Source organism: Lutra lutra, chromosome X (genome assembly GCF_902655055.1).
Source record: "Lutra lutra chromosome X, mLutLut1.2, whole genome shotgun sequence".
Taxonomy (NCBI): Eukaryota; Metazoa; Chordata; class Mammalia; order Carnivora; family Mustelidae; genus Lutra; species Lutra lutra.
In genome coordinates, this window is record NC_062296.1 from 33,461,666 (window position 1) to 33,478,420 (window position 16,755).

Below are 16,755 nucleotides of genomic sequence, written 5' to 3' on the forward strand. Positions count from 1 at the left end.
GAGGGGAAGGAAGACGAAGGAGCGCTGCTCCTTCCTGCATTATTTTGAGCAGGCTCTGCGAGTAGCTGCTTTTCAGCATTTCTATTATTTGTGTTTCTTCCTCCCGCTGTGGGGCGGGGAGCTGCACGGGCTCTCCCACGCGCCTCCGCTCCGCTGGTGTCGTAGATTATTATTGTAGTCTTTGCAGAACCCTTTCCTTCCTCCCAGTCAGTGCTTGCGTAGCCTCTCAGGACTGCAGCGAGCGCGTTAAGCCACGTTACTGGAAGGACAAGAGCTAGGAACCCCCCCACTTTCGCCAGAGTGGCTGGACCCCGCCGTTCAATTGTTTGAAACTTCCCCGCCCTCTGGCCCCGCCTCTCTTCCGCCCCCCCCACCCCCACCCCCCCAGTCCCTGGGTCCAGGCCGGCTCCCTCCCTCCATTCCCCGCCCTCTACTCCGCCCCACTCTCTAGTCCACCCTCCCGCTCCGGGGCGGTCCTAGCCGCTCACGGCAAGAAGAAAAGCCACCCATTCGCCCCCCTCCCCTACCTCCCATCCTTTGCCCAGGAGCTGCCTTCATCGCAGTCACGCCCCTTCCTTCCGAGGAGCTTTCTGGCTGCCCAAGCTAGTAGACCCCCTGATTTATTCCTCCATCTCCGCTCTCTTTCGCCTCATCTTCTCTTAGTTCTCACCGCCCCCTCCACCCCCACCTCCAGCCTGTCTTGCCTCCGACCATCCGCTGCTCCACCCTCCGGCCCGGTATCCTGCCTGTCCACTGCCACCAAGGAGAGCCCGGACCGAGCGGCGAGGAGCGGAGCAGCCGGGAGTTGGGGCTTCCCCCTGCCCATCCCTGGCCTCCGGCCCGGGACTGAAGCCACTTGAGCGAACAGAGAGTCGTCACCTGGTCTTCGGTGCCTTCAGGGGTAGGAAACGCATGGTTACTTTTCGCGGGGAACTGGGACAGGAATCCATGGTGGCATGAACTTGATCGTGCCCTCGGCGTGAGTGAGTCGATCTAGATGCGTGTGGGGATGCCGGTGTGTTCTACTTTCTTTGCAGCTGGCCGTGAGTTTTCCGGGATGAGCAGCAACTTAAATCGGTTGAAGAGTGTGCGCTCCTTTCTCGTCCTACAGAGATGCTAGTGGGTACCACTACTTCATGGTACTTTTACTTCCTTGCCTCCTGGGGTCCTTGTGGGTCTCTAGGTAATTAAGCACAAAAGGAATGAGGGAACTTCAGGTCTTCATTTACCTCAGAAGGAATGTCTGCGCTTATCTCAGATTGCTAGATGCGTTCCTCCAAAATGCTTAGAGTTGGGGTGGGGGCTCACACTGCCCTCCCCCCGGGGCTGTGAATTCTTGAAGTCTAAAAGTCTGGGAGTAATCTACAATTTTACACTCCTTTCGGTGTGTGTGTGTGTGTGTGTGTGTGTGTGTGTGTGTATGTGTATGCATGTATGTATGTATGTGGTGGGTGAGGATGGAATTGCCCAGTATCTGGTTTATAGATGTTAAGTGACCAGTTTCTCAGGATCATGCAGGTGTCTTGAGGGTCCCAAGTCTGGGTCCATGTACACTGGTGCTTCAACAGCAAGATGGATTTATGGATACATAAAAACAAAGAAAAGGAAAAGCGAGATGGAGAGTGACGGCCTTTGTAGCCCGATAAATTGCCAATAATAGTAGTATAATACTAATTTGCAGCAAGGAACTAGATACAATTAAATGAGAGAGGAAAGCGGACGTTTGTGAGAAACAGCATTTTCAGTCTCTAGCATGTATTTTTGAAAGAATTGTGGAGTTGTGTTGGATGTAATTCTCCTATCTCCTTCTGTTCCCCACCCCCACATTAGGACTAGAAGTTGGGAGGCATTTAAAACTTTTTAAAATATGACTCTCTTTTATTCAGAGAGGAAGATAATTAGTCACCATAATCTTCAATAATGGAGGGCTAAGGTAATTTAAGTCTCCTTGAACTAGGTTTTGTGAAAAGCCGTATCTCCGGCCAGCCTTTATGAAGCCTTCTCAGTTAGACCTTTCAGCACCCTTGTTTAGTAGCTAAGAATACTTCGCAATACCATTTTGGATGCAGGATAAATTTTCTCCCATTTCCCACCTATCTCCAATTGGGCGAACATGGCCAAATGAGAAGGGTGGTGGTATTCAAAGACCTGTAACTAAATTGTCAGCAACCCATGGTTTATTTGGGAACAAATTATTTACTTATTTTTTTTAAATAGTTGTGTTGGTTGATTTTAACGGGAAAGGAAAGCATGAAGGGAGAGAAGGAACGGCACAGGGCGACAATTTTAAAGGCTATCATCTTTCAGATCAGCTGGGAGGGAAAAGTTGGCCTGACCAAACTACATTTTATAACTGGCCTGGGACATTTTAATAGCCAGGTGGTTGTAGAGTAGTTGCATCTATTTACAGATGATAACTCAGGTTCCAGTTATTCTGTATGGGTTTATCCGGTGTCATTTACAGACACTTTCTGGCACTACATCATACTTCGTTTTAAGATACTTCTTTCTTTGGAAAACTCTGTGGCTCTCTAAAATTGAAAGTGCTTTTTCTAACTTCATAGTCTAGATATGCAGTAAACCTCTGACCATGCTTATATGCAGAGTAACTTTTATGTGAAAGTTGTGGATCTGCTTACCTATTTAAAATATTTTAGAAGGAAATTTTAAATTCAGTACTATTTTGGATTTGGGTATTGAAAGCTCATTTCTGGTTTGTGAAGTAGGAATTATTAGACACATGCACACCCAAGGCATTTTGTGGAGTTGCTTTTTCTAAAGTTTTATAAAGAGCGAATGAGACTCTTTCTAGAATGCCCTTAAGAACAGTCTATTCAGAACACAGAGGGATGGATGCTATGACCTTGAGGTCCCATTGAGTGCCAGAATTCTAAGTGGGTACATCTGCTTCTGTGCCTCTCCTAAGAGCCCTCTCCCAGGGCCTGTGCCTTCTTTAAAATGGTGTCTTTGTAATTAAGCAGCCTGTCTCCCCCATCCCCCTTTCTTCCTTTGATCCAGCTTTTTAAGGCCCTTTTTCCATTTGGAGACAAGAGGAGTTTCTCACACTCTCCTACTCCCCTCTTAAGGTTTCTTTTCCTTTCTCCCCAAAAAGTCCCCCTAAGTTCTCAGGATGGTTAGAAGTTGTTTTGTTTCGTTGGGATGGAGGGGATGTTACAGTGAGGAGAAGTAGGGGATATATTCCCTCTTGGGAAATGCTTGTGATCAGGTAGCCTCCTCCATGGAGATTGAGCATTTGGAATGCATGAGAACAGTCTATTCTTAGGGACCGTCTGGAAGAAACTGTCCTTTGCACCCATTAAGTGTGGCTAAAACCCACTGAAAGGGGTGGAGAGAGGTGTGTGTGGTCAGGCTGAGCCTTTTAGGATGGTAAATGGGTAAATGTTCCCCAGTCTCCTATTACATCACCTCTTTCCCCCATGGATTCAGTGGGTTTGGAGATCTGCTTGACAAGTTAATTAGCTTGGGACTAAACCAATTTGTTCAGAATTGTGCTCCATTGATTTCCTGTCCCCAGGAATTTTTGTTGGTGGTTTTCTATGATGTGTTGTCTTTAGTCTTGCTTACTTCTTCATTCCTTGCTGCCTTTTGTGGACTTTGGTCCAAAATCTAGGGTCCCACCCCCAAGTCAAAGGTTAGAATTTGGTCCCAGGAACTAAGGGGGCCTTAAAACAGGCTGTGCATCCTGCACTGCTCTCTTCCACGGTGGGCTCCTGACCCCTTTTAACCCAGAGAAAGGAGGGAAGTTGCCCCTTCCACACACACACCACAAAATCTGAACTTAAAAGAAAAGGAAAAGGAAGGAAAATAGGTCATTTGCTTTATAAAAGAATCCACTACAGGTTTCTTTGAAAGAACTAGCTTTCCTAGTTTGTGCTTTTGAGCTATGACTTGATATATACAATTTGCTATGACTGGGACTTCTCAAAAACATATTTATTGCATAAAGGAAGACATTAGAATTTTGTTGTAATGACTATAGCTTGAATTAAGTGAGGCGATTATTTGGCCTTTGAAATCTTTTTGTTATATGGGGTGGAGTTAATTGTCTAAATCATTCTGGCTTGTAATAATGCTGGCCACGTTCAGCTCCAGCCTACAACCACTTGTAGAAGGGAGCTAGTATGACTTTCTGGAAATAAATCAGACTTCGCAGATTTTGATAAGTCTAAGGATGGGACTGTCTACCCCACATAGGTCAAACAGTTTAATTCTAGTTATTGTATTTGAATAATCCAAGATCCAGAAGATTGTTTCTGGCAAATAGCAGCAACTAATGCTATTTTTATTAGAAGAATCTACAATAAACTTTCCTAGTGAGCCTCTTGAATATTGGGATGTGGGCTCTAGGCCCACCTCTAACTTAGTTTACCACCCTTGGCAGGCAGGTCCTCCTCTGTAAATTGTGAGAATTTGGACAGGGTGATTTTGAGAACCAGTTCTCAAAAGTTTATGGTTCCCTTCCTCCACCTCTACTTGTGGTGTGAATGTGAATGATTCCTACTAGAATGAGGCGCAACAATTGTTAGAAAATGCAATCATGTAATCATCTGGATGTTTAAAAAAATGTCTTAAAGGATATATCAATATAAATGCATTATGCTTTGTGTTTTAACAACATATCAAATTAAAAAGCTAGGATCCTGCCCAGAACTTCATCAAGAATCCCATCGACCTAACAGATCATCATCCAGTTTCATTTTTCTTAGTTCCTTTCAAGTCTTTGTTTCTGTACTTAACATGAATTTTACGTAGTTGGGGTGGGGTCACAGAAATTTACAGTTTCTTTTAAATAAGTGCTCACCTAAGACTTAACTTTTTAAACCTGTGGGGAAAAATGAAGTGAGAATCTGACTAAGTACGCATGAAGAATCATGTATGTCTGTTCGTCGAATGCCAAGAGAGACTAATATTAATTAGTCTTTAGATTTAGTAAGTAATCCCTCGCCCTTTCTGTGATTTAGGAGTGTTCATGTATCTAGCAAGGCTGTTCAGTCCACTCCCTTGACCTCCTGTTACCCCTCCCTCATTCTATTTAAGCAAAAAGAAAACTACATTCCACTGTTTACTTTGTCTAAACCATTAGCAATGGATTCTTAAATCCCTGTATCATGATATGCCATCAAGAGAGTACAAATTTGGGTGGACTATAAAATTTCCCCAATGAGAAAGGAAAAGCCGGAAGGCACAAATTCTTGTTTCATGGCTTTGAAAATAATATGTTGAAGTTAGACTAAAAAATAGTAAGGGAACTTACAATTTGAGACAAAGAGATGTAGGTGTGGCAGGATAACCCACATGTAATGGGTTCTTCATTTGAGGCCTTCCCTATACAGTGGAAGCTCAGTTACCGGTCCTTTAATTTTCCTTTGATAAAGAGAAGTTATATTGCACATATGATCTCCATTTTGGAGAATTCATTCCTGGAAACCAGTGGCTCATTGTAAATTAGATTATATTTCTTTAACCAGGATAGGAAAGTGAAGTATGGGTTTTTAGTCCTTAGAAAGCTCCAAATTAAGTACATTTTTAATGATATGTATTCATGGGGAAAATGTAGATGGATATATTTCCTAGTACCTCTGAAGATATTTTTTGAAAATCTACCTTTTTTTTTTTAACTCTATAGGCTGCCCTGGACGTTTGTAAAGTCACTTTCATTATTGCCCCAACTGCATGAAATACCATTAGACTGTGTGACTTGAAGCCAGGATCTATGCTTTCTGTGCCCAACCCTCTTTGACTTGCCATGTGACCAGGCGTAAACGAATTAGCTGCTCTGAGCTTCAGTTACCCTTCTGGGAAGCAGGGATATTAATACTTCACAGAGGTGTTTAGGCATGCTTCATATTAGACACATGCTTCGAGGTCATTGGATGAAAGGTGTTTGCATGATGGCAGAGCCCGTTTATTATAAGGTCCTGAGCAGGTGTTCACTTTTAATGAGCTTTGCTCTCTTACAACCTGTCACACCCTTTGGTGCCCCATTGCCTTACTGACTATAACTGATCATCCCGACATTTGTATTATTGACCCTCTTGGCTCTTAACCATTAAACATTTTCATTTTATGTGGTAAGCTGAAATTCTAGTGAGAGGACTCTGGCCTCTTCCAGGGTGATGAAAAATCGCTTTGAAAAGAGACATTAGTTGAAATGTGCCATAGAGATCAGCGAGTTCTTCAGAGCACTTCCAAAAGATTAAAAAGAGTACAACAAATTTCTGCGTGTGTTTGTGTGTGAATGTGTGTGTGTGTTAAGGGAGAAAGTTTTGAGTAATATTTGCTTGTGACACATACTGATGATAGCCAGTAACTGAAACCCAGCCATTGTAGTGTTTTATACACAGCTGGTTTTTATTAATGATGGAATATTTATGCTTGCTGTACAATTCGTGGCTCATTTCCATGCGTATGTCAGAACTCAAATACCCCCCAAAGCAACATTAAGATAACATTAAATATACATGTGGCCAAACTAGAAAGGGTGGATTTTGGGGGGTCTCCCTTATTCTTACTGGTGTTGCTTCAGATGACCATAACTGCCCCCCCCAACTTTAGGCATTGGTGCCGATCTTTTTCTTCTTTATATATCTCATAGCAGACTTCACATTTTGATCCTTTTGATATGGACAAATGATCTCCCCCCTTCAAAATGCAGATGAAACTGATGTATGTGTTTTTTAAGAGCATATTTTCCCTGCACATGCTTCTCATTATCCAAGAGGCCTGGACTCAATCAGTAAAGGAGCAGAGAAACCACATAATTGAAAGGAGAATGACGGTGGTGCATACTTGGAATATTTGTGGGAAGGGGATTGCTGACATCAGAAAATGTAGTGGCCTGAGTGTTAACAGCATTGGAGAGAAATAAGCTTTCTGTGTTTCTGTGCATTGAGAATTATTTTTAAGGGGATAAAAATATGGGCCAGGTTTGACATCCTTTTATGAAGTTGCCCTGGAAACTTTGATGAAGGTTGTTATAGAAGAGTTCAATTAAAACCTTCCCCATTAGGAAGCTAATTAGTACATCACTTACTCATTTTGGTTGTTTTCAAGGGGCAGGATTTGCATTGAATTAATGGCATTTCTTTCCATGTGACAGCAAACTAAGATAAAAATCACAGATGGGGAAAATTATTTAGATAGCCTATTTTGAAGAAGTTTAATTTCCTCTCTATTACATTTAGGTTTTCAGTTCAGATTTTTGTTTCACTCTGTTTATATACAGTGATAACATTTTAGTTTAGTAACCAGTTTTACTTTTGGGATCACCAGCTGTAAACCAAAGCTTATTAATTTGAGTTTTCCATATGAATTGGAGAAATATGGTGAATGACAATAAGCCATTTTATTAAGTTAACATTTGGGTTTTTTTCCCCCTGCAATTAATTTCTCTTTGCTCTTCTGTGTGTGTGTGTGTGTGTGTGTGTGTGTGTGTGTGTGTGTCTTTGGGGCCGGCAAATTGTTTCTTTAAAAGCAAACAATTTTTGCAGCTAAAGAAATTTGGATGACCCCCTTTATCCCCAAAGAGCATTCTGTCTGCCCAGGCTCTCAGTTGGGCTTCCATGAGGGCAATGTGATGACTTTTTTGACCTGGTACTTTTTGTGACTAGGCTAAGTGGTTGTTTCTTGGCCACCTGAAGGAGACTGGTCTTGATGGTAACTGGAGTCCAGGATTCTTAGTGTGTACCTTCTACCATACTCTGTGTTTTTTAGAGGAATGAATACTTGTGCGTGAGGTTTTAGGGCCGTTTCCAATAGAATTAAGTACTCTTTAGCTAAATACATAACATGGGCCTGCTGTGGTCCTCCTTTTCTCCATAGCTAGCAGGGGAACAGTTGTTCTGTACACCTATCCCCTGACGCTATGCCTGCGGCATATGCCTACACTAGCTTCAGTTGGCTGGGTTATAAGATTTGTACTTTTCACTGATTTTACCCTAGGCCTTCCTCGGAAGGCAGAGTCTAGATTTAGTTCTGCAATGGCAACTTGGTCAAGACAGGTTCCCGGGGCTTGTAAGTGTGAGGAGGAGGGGCTGCCTTTGGGGAGTGACTCAGGCCCTTTGGTATGAAGATATGAAACTCTGGCTCCCATCCATGCACCTGCTGGATGCCACACCTGCAGTCAGCACCTGAGCCCCACTCAGACACAAAAACCAGACCGAAGGCAGATGGGGCTCCCTTCGAAAGGGGTGCAGCAGAACAGGGAACTCCTGATTATTTTAGTGCAGCACCACTGCAAATTATAGCTCAACGTTCCAGTGTTGGTACAGGAAAACGTCTTAGATTTTTTTCTTATGGGTGCAGTGCCCGGGCTTGCTCAAGATACTGTTAGAGTCCTGAGAGAATTTCGCTTTCCTAACGAGTTTCTTTTGTGAACAGTCCTCCTTAAAAAATGGAGAGTCCAGTCCACAGGTATTTGTGTCTAGTAACTCTGCAGAGGTGAGGAGGTCACCAGACCCGGGGTCTGATCCTGGCCCCACAAGTATGCTACGGTGAAACCTTGGTCAAATGAGTTATCATTAGCTATCTGTTCTGGGCTTAAAGCTTCTCCAGTTGTAAAATAGTATCAATCACATCTGCCTCTATTTCCTCACAGAGCGGCTAAGAAGGACAAATAAGATAACGGAAGTGAAAGAGGTTTCGTCTCCTTAGAAGAAAAGCTGAAAAACTAAAGGTAACAGAATTATTGTTCTTGCTATTCTATGTCTTTCATCCCTTGTCTTCTCTTGCTGTTGCCTCCAGCAAAGTCTTTGGGAAGTTGTGATTTACTCAATAGGCAATACGCGGTTCTTCTGGGTATTTCATGTACCAGTTAACGTTGTGGCTGTTGGGAAGGATACAGAGGGAAATCACACACCCAACCCGTGATCTCTAAGATCTTCCATTTCTGGCTTAACCTAGCAGAGTGATTTCTGCCTTGGTATTTAGAAGCTTAGAAGACAAAATTAACTTCTCTCTCTCTCTCTCTTTCTCTTTCTTTCTCTGGCTCTGTCTCCCTCTCTGCATTGTAACTGCAGACTTCTGTCCCTGGAGCATGTATTCCAACATCTAGATTGAAGGCATGGGGGTGGGGGGGCACAAAGCACTGGGGTAAATAAAGAAATTTCCCTCTCACTACCACAAATACAAAGTATCTGACCCTTGAGTGATGGTTTCTTTCGGAGGTCCCTCCTTAGTTTCATCCTTCCTGTTCCGCCTCCTGCCATGCCTGTTCTAACCCACTCTTTGACCTTACCTGTTATCTGAATGCTAATGTCTCCAGAAGATCTATCTCATCCTATCTTCGGCTCCTCCCTTTCCAACTTCCTCAACATCAAGTTGGTTATCAGATGTCTCCTATTCAGCTCCTTGGTCTTTTCCTCTGGGAAGCTTTGCTGGGGGGGGGGGGGTGGGCGAAGAGTTTTTGGCAGGGTCCTCTGCTTTGCCAGAGCTTCTGGCTGGATTGTGCCCCCTCTGCTTGACTGGGAGCTTCTTGAGGACTGATCTCTGGTTTCTTTCTTTCTTCTTTTTTTTTTTCATCCACTCTAGGGCCTAGACAGTGCCTGGCTACTGCAAACACTCAATAAATGTTTGTGGAAACTACATGGTGTGTGTGTGACTGTCCTGCAGTTGAGCTGTGTACAAAGTCCAGGGCACCATCAAGGAGAGAGAATTAATTTTCCATATTGAGCAGAGTTGGGGGCAGAGGCAAGATGGAGGAGGCTTCGAGAAAAACCTGCAAGGGCAAGGTGGCAAGTGGACCTGGCCTCTTATGAGAGCTCTGATTAAGCAGCCCAGGAAAGAAGTGCCTTGTGTTGTCTGCGCTTGCTAAGCGTGTTGCCTTCTCTGTTCAGCACTGAATGACTCTTATGGTTGAGTCTGCAAATAAACCTCTGTCTATAACACGTTGACCATTTCAGACCGGTGCCACTTAACTCATATAATATTAAACAGAGCTGACCTTAAATGTGCCACCTTAACTGTGGCCGAAAATAGAGGTACACACACAGGCTCATTGGTCATGTATGCTTAGTTCTATACAGAAAGATACCCTTTAAAATAGAGGGAAGATTGGTATCTGAAAACTAACAGATTTAATTCTCAGAATGTAGCAGGCTGGGTCACTAGAACTGAATGTCTTCAAGCTGACTGTCAGATCTTTCCAAGGGCAAAAATGAAACATGATATAAGCCATTACAGGCCATGAACCTGTTCTCACCCACCTGATGCTTTTACTAATTAGCTTCTTGGCTGGGTGGCAATTTGGGGCAAGTGCATGCAAGCTGGATTCACAGGGGAGCCCACATTCCGCTCTGCCATTTCGCAAGTCGCTGGGATACTACAGTGCTTCTCTTGGCTTCTTTCCCTCCCAGGAGTCCTGCTCTACCCTGGTGGAAAAATGGGAGAGGAGAACTCTTCATTAAATGAAGGAGAGATTTCGTGGGGCTTTGGTGTTTTGCTGCTTTTATTTCTTTAGTGGACTGTCTAAAAAACATTCCTGCACCTTGACCCATTAATTTCACTTGTGGGATTCTGTCATTAGGAAACAATCCAAAATATTGAAAAAGGCTATGTCTTAAAGATGTTTTTGTAACATTATTTAGACTAGCACAAAATTGAAAGCAATTTAAATGTCTTAATAAGTAGGGAATGGGTAAGTGAATCTTGATACACTCCTGTCACAGACTATTACACGGTCATTGGGATGTTTTTATGAAGTCTACACCACAGTCTGTCTATACTATGGAGAAAGTGCTTATGAGAAAGTGAAATGTAGGATCCGACATTATATATATGTCAATATTTCATGACTTTGTAAAAACACAAATGCACAGAGAAATAAAAGAAATAATCTGTACCGGTAACAACGTTTAGGTTGAGGTGCTGGGACCTTGGGCAATTTTTTTTCCTCTTCATTATAAATATTTGCATGCTGTGTTTATATTACTTATAAAAGTAGGAACAAAAATAAAAGTGAGTAGTGTAGCATCAAAGATAGGAAAATGGTAAAGCAGGCAGCTTCTAGGTATATTCCTGAACTTGTCTCAGTTTATGCTCAGTATGATTTCATGGACTGCGTATCGTTTTTCTGAAGTAAGGAGACATGGGATGTCATGACGGGCCTCTTCCTCCCTTGAAATGGGTGCGTATGGTGGGAGGTGGTGTGGTGGCAACAGGATTCTTCTTGTTACTCAGTACTTCATTGCTCATGTACACTTCAGGGTTAATCACCTCGGTGGCCTGTTAACATGTTCAAGTTAATTGCTTTAGAGTACAGAAAAGTAAAACGGGGATCCAGTTGGCTGCACCTTTGAGTTAACCATCTCAGAAACAGATACCTGACACTGTCAGTATGATTTGGAAATGCCAAGGCCTTGCTGTGGTTCTTAAAATAATCTTCCAACATAATCTAGATAGCGGTAGGGCTCGAAGCAAAGAGGTGGGACCAACTCAAAGCCTTTTCTTAGTGCTGGACTGACGTAAGGGCAAGTTCCAAGTTGGTTTGATGTTGGCAAGACCAAGAACGGAGGCCTGGAGACATTGAGCAGTGGAGGTTCATGTTACTCTCTGACCCACCTACAAATCTTGGCCTAAAGAAGGAAGATTTTGCAAGGTCCTTCTGCCATGCTTCTAGCTACATACATCTCTCTCTCTTAACTCTGAATTTTTCCTCCTGCTGTTAACATTTGGCTTCTGATGGAATTGGAACATGGTGGTAGCATTGAGCCAGGTTTATAGTCTCTTAAAACCAGAGTCAATTCAATTCAGTAAATGTTTATTAGGCATCTTCTATGTACAAACTAATATGCTAGATAATATATTACAGTGGAAAGACTGTTGCCCTGGGAGTCATAAAACCTGCATTCTGGCCCAGGCACTGACCGTTGTTAAGCTCTGGCACCTTCATATACAGAAAGAGGGGGTTGGACCACTAGATGGTCTCCTTAGAGTCTTTTTAGTTCTGACCTTCACTGATCTGAGAACCCCTGCACAAAGACTGAGTTGCAAATAAAGGTTTTAAAGAAAACTTTAATTCACAAAATTGCTATAGTCATCTAGAAAAAAAGGCCACTTTGAAATAATAATAGTAATAGATTTTATTGAGCCTTTACTTTGTGCCAGGCTCTATGCTTAGCACTTTACATGAATTACCTCCCTTAATCTTTATAACAACACTGGATGAGGTATGAGCACTGTTATCCCTATCTTGAAGATGATGAAATGAGATTTAAGGAGGTCAAAAGAAATGTATGAGGCCAGCTAATAAGCCATAGATCCAGGATTTGAACTTAAACAGTGTGAATCTAGGCCCAGGCCCTTAACCATAGACCTTACACTGTTTGCCTGTCACACATTGAAAGGTTAGAGATAACCTGCAAAGGAATTATTATTTCTTACCTTCCAGAGGAAGTGAATTAGCATCCTGGGTGGCAAGACTGTCAAGCAAGGTGTTCTCTAGAACACTTCAGGCCAAAACCTGGACCAACCTGAGAGGACGTGAAAGAATTCAGAAGGCTGTTTTGCCTCTTTCTGTGGGAGGCTTTGCGTGCACGCATGCATGTGTGTTTTCTGCACAAATATATATGCACGTAGATATGTAGACATAGGGGAAACTTTGAACTGGCTTCTTTTCATTTAGCTCAAAGTAATTATAGGGAACAAGTTGATGGAGATTTATCAGAGAAACAGGTTACCTAGACTTAGGTTCTTCATCTTGGTTGGCAGAGTGAGGGTTGAGGGAAGATTAGGAAGAGGGGGCAGAAGGGATAAAAAAAAAGATCTTCCAGGCATATTTCACATTTATTCAAAGGGCAAGAATTTGGTCTATCCTGGCCAGCTTGTAACACTGATTTTTCTGGGACGTAGCTTGAGAAACATCCGGGCTCTCACTCATGTGATTTGATTTAACCAGAACTGGGTTTGACTGAGGTATACTGGGATAGGCCAATGATTGCAGGTATAGTTAAGAATTTAGATTGGCCTTGCTGCCCTGTTGTTGTTACAGAAGAGATGAATATATAGATTCAAAATGTATTTTTAAGAGAGAACCATTGGAAAGCCTTTCTTCCCATATCAAATGCCCTCGGAGACCGTCTGTTTGTCCAGGGGAAACAAGGTTATTTTATTGATTGAAGATGACGTCAGAACCCTGGCAGTGGCGGGATTAAAGCTGCGGGCAGACTGAAGGTTGTGGAGTTCATACTATTTTACTTCTTGGCATGAGACAAGGCATCTTTTCCCTTCCTTTCTCTAATAAATAAATGGAGTAGTGTTTTCCTTCTTATGTGACTCTTAACATGTAGACAAACGTAAGTTCTTGAAGAAAAAAAAATCAGTATACTGGAGAGGAATCAGCAAAGCCTTTTTCTTAGGCTGATTTCTTTTCCTCTTTTAGACAGAAACGAAAAAAGCCAGGGCCCTGGGGTGGTGGGGAGGGACAATCTGTGTTCAGTTGACATCGAGTGATTTGGGTTTTGAAAAGGATATGGACAAGAGGGTCAAAATTAAGGGAAGAGAGTAAGATTTGGGGCAAGGAAAGTTTTCTTTGTGAGAAGCTAGGTATGAGGAGCAAGGCAGTCAAAATCGGCATGAAGAATCGAAATTGTCCTGGAAAATAATTGTATGGTGCTTTCTCGCCAGGGGTTCAAGTTTAAAGGCCTCAGGCTGTTTTCTGCATGTTTTGGTTGAAAAAAAAAAAAGGCAACTGTTTTGCTCAGACAATAGAAGCACGGTGGTTATTTACCACACTCTGTTAATAGTCCAGCTTTGATTCCAACTAGAAGTTGTTCCTCTGCTTTGAAATTAGGGAAGACACCCTAAAATAATTACCTTGCAGATTGGAGATGATTTTCCTTTTGATTGAGATTATATGTTGGGCCAAAACAAGATTGAAAGACAAATTTCCGTGTTTGCTCACTACGTATCTCTTCACTTTATTTTTGGCAACATTGCAAGGAAATAACGTTAAATTAATCACTGTGTGGTTTTGTGGATTTTTTTTTAACTTGGATGTTTTGGACAGGCTCCCAAAATACAGAGACGCTGTGGGCTTCCTTTGCATTGCCTTGCTCTTCAAATGGCATCTCTGATGTGGATTAAAGCCTTTCTTTTAAGTGACATGAGTGAGTCATGGTGAGTCTGGGACAGAAAATAGCAGTGTGGATCATGTGCATCTCACCTAAACACAAATTCCTCGGTTTCATAACCATTTTGCTTGGCCCTACTGGGTTTGTCAGAGGGCCAGCGCAGTAATTAGAAAGGAAGACAATCGCAGATCCATACCTGGAGGGTGTTTGCATCAAGCCTCTTAACCGTGTGAGTCTAGGAGTTTACTTCTGGGGAGATGCCCTGGGCGGCGCGTGGAAATGCTGAGAAAGCAAGTGGAGGGAGGCATCTTGTCCTCGGAGAGAAGAGTTGCTGCTGTCTGTTGAGAAGAACAATCACCTTTGCTTCTCCAGTAAGAATAGATGGGCCTGCAGTTAGATTGCAAGCTCTGTGAGGGCAGGAACCAGATGTTGTGTGTCTTTTGTATCCTTCCTTGTGCCTAGCACAAGGCTGGCGAACATCTGGAATAGCCAGCATGCAATAAATACTTAAATGACTTGGTGGAAAAGAAGTTTTGGTTTCCCTCTGTCCATCTGAGGTGTGGCACTTAAATCGGGAGCTTTATGGAGTATTTCCCCCCCCGCCCCTTTTTTTAACCTAAAACCTGCCTTCTGATCCTGGCCTTCTCTCCCAGGATGTGGGGAGTGAGCCTGACTCATGTGCCCTGCTACTGGTGGCAGTTTCAAGGTCGCACCCTACAGGTGACGTTGGTTATGTCTTTTGTCATCATCCCCCATTTCAACTCAGAGTGGAAGCAGCAGCATTTGGGGGCTGCGAGGCTAGAACAGAGCAATCTTTTCCGGTCCCAGACCTGAACGTTTCCATCCTCTGGAAACTGGGTGACCTCCTGAACACCGCTGCTGGTAGTGAGGTTTCTTTTTGTCCTAATGGAAATGGATTCTGCCACTCACGTAAAAGGCAAACACACGGGAGGAGAAGTCATTCCCTTGGAAAGACTGGTTTGGTGAACTGTTGGCCGTTGGTGGCAAAATAGAAACGACGTTTTTATTTCTCCCTCCCTCCCCCTCCTGAACATTTCAGAGTGACCAGTGGTTGGACTCTTGGCGGCGCTTACCCTGAACCTGAGTGTTAGGGGAGAGGGAATCTGCCGTTGCGGTTTCTGGAGCTGCTCATAAGCAAGAATTCCCTATCCTGATCAAGGCTTTAAGCCTAAAAGAAAGCAGAAATAGGTATGGATCATTCGTGTGTGTGAGTGTGTGTGTGTGAGTGCACGCACATGCCTTTGTGTGCTCCTGTGCGTGTGCGTGAGCCTGTGTGTGTGCAGGGTGGGGCGGGTGTGGACTGGGAGGGGGTGGTGTACTTTCAGGGTCCTGGGCCGCTCAATGTCAGGGTTTCCCTGCCTTGTAGGGTGGGTTTGCAAGTGATTGTGATTCAATCATACAGGCTCCCATTCCCATTTTCTTGAGAGAGGAAGGTTAGCTTGGTAGTCATCTTCCCAGCTTAAAGGCACCAAAGGACATTTACATGTTATGCTTGTCAGCCTATCAGAAAACCCCAGTCTGACAGTTTAAATACAGGAGTCCCAGATGGTGACTGGGAGGGAGGGAAAGGGCAAGGCTGCTTGGCCCTTTGGTGCACCCTTCTTCAGAGAATATGATGAATGGGATTTAAAAAGGGCCTTTGGAAGGTTAACTGTGGGGTCAACCATATACATCTTCTGGCCATTCCCTACACTACTAAAGGAAAGGGGTCATGTTTCCAGAGAGATTGGAGGCTGTTCACTATCATAGAAATCAGAGCCTAGGAGCCAGGATTCCAGAATTCTCATCTAAGAACCCGAGGCTGGCTAGGTTGACCTTTATTGTGACTTTTTCTGTGACATTATGCCCATGCTCCAACACCGCTTAAGATCCTTAGAGTAAAACTTTTATTACTGAACATGAATACTGAATTGCAATACTTCACATGACAGATTCTGTCCAAAGATTTTATGAGCCTCTGATGAATTTGTGTGTCCTATACCATGCAGAGAGAAAGAGAAAGAGAAGGAGAGAGGGGTCATCTACGACTAATTTCTTAGGTGGGAAAATCGAAGACAAGATAATAGAAATCAGTTGCTTAGGTTACCCTGTAAATCCACCATCATGATTAGAATTTGAATCTTGAGTTGTCTTACCACCAACACCTGTTTCACTCAACCCATATTTCTTCTTTAAGAAGAATTAGTGGTGGTGGTGGTGGAGGGGGAGGGATACGGTAATCGGACCCTTTCTAGAAGGGTGACCTTTTTATTTTTCAATTTCTAAATGCTGTCAGAGGCACACTTCAAATGAAAGAGGGCTTTCCATTTAAGCTCCTCCTAGCCAAGAACAACAGCAAAAAACCTCACAAAAAAACCCCAAAACTCAATGATTATTCCTGGATGGCTGAAAGAGAAACTTTGTCAGTAGCAGTTATCTCAAGCCCTTCTCTTATTAAGCCAAAGAGAATCCAAAATGGACAATACAAAAAGGAATTTTTTTTAAAAAGGCTATCTTTCAGAGTTTTATGAGATCAGAGAAAATGATTTGCATCAAGTGGGGATCATTTCCACTAAGTGCAAGCCAAGCTCTCTTCACCTCTTATTTATTTTAGTTATTATTTGGCATTTTGTAGCTCCCTTCACATGATGACCTGCTTTACAGATCC

At 43.1% G+C, this 16,755-nt stretch overlaps 1 protein-coding gene across 4 annotated transcripts in view; it reads left to right on the forward strand.

Annotated features, from left to right (window-relative positions):
• The first annotated feature begins 474 nt into the window (after nt 1–474).
• The window catches only part of AMOT (angiomotin), a 62,404-nt gene continuing 46,123 nt past the window's right edge, over nt 475–16,755 (forward strand). The window contains exons 1-3 of one of the 4 annotated variants that reach the window (XM_047715975.1): nt 475–901; nt 8,618–8,695; nt 15,148–15,296. The gene's annotated coding sequence lies outside the window, so the exon portion shown is untranslated. The other 3 variants (XM_047715977.1, XM_047715976.1, XM_047715978.1) reach the window with 3 other exon arrangements.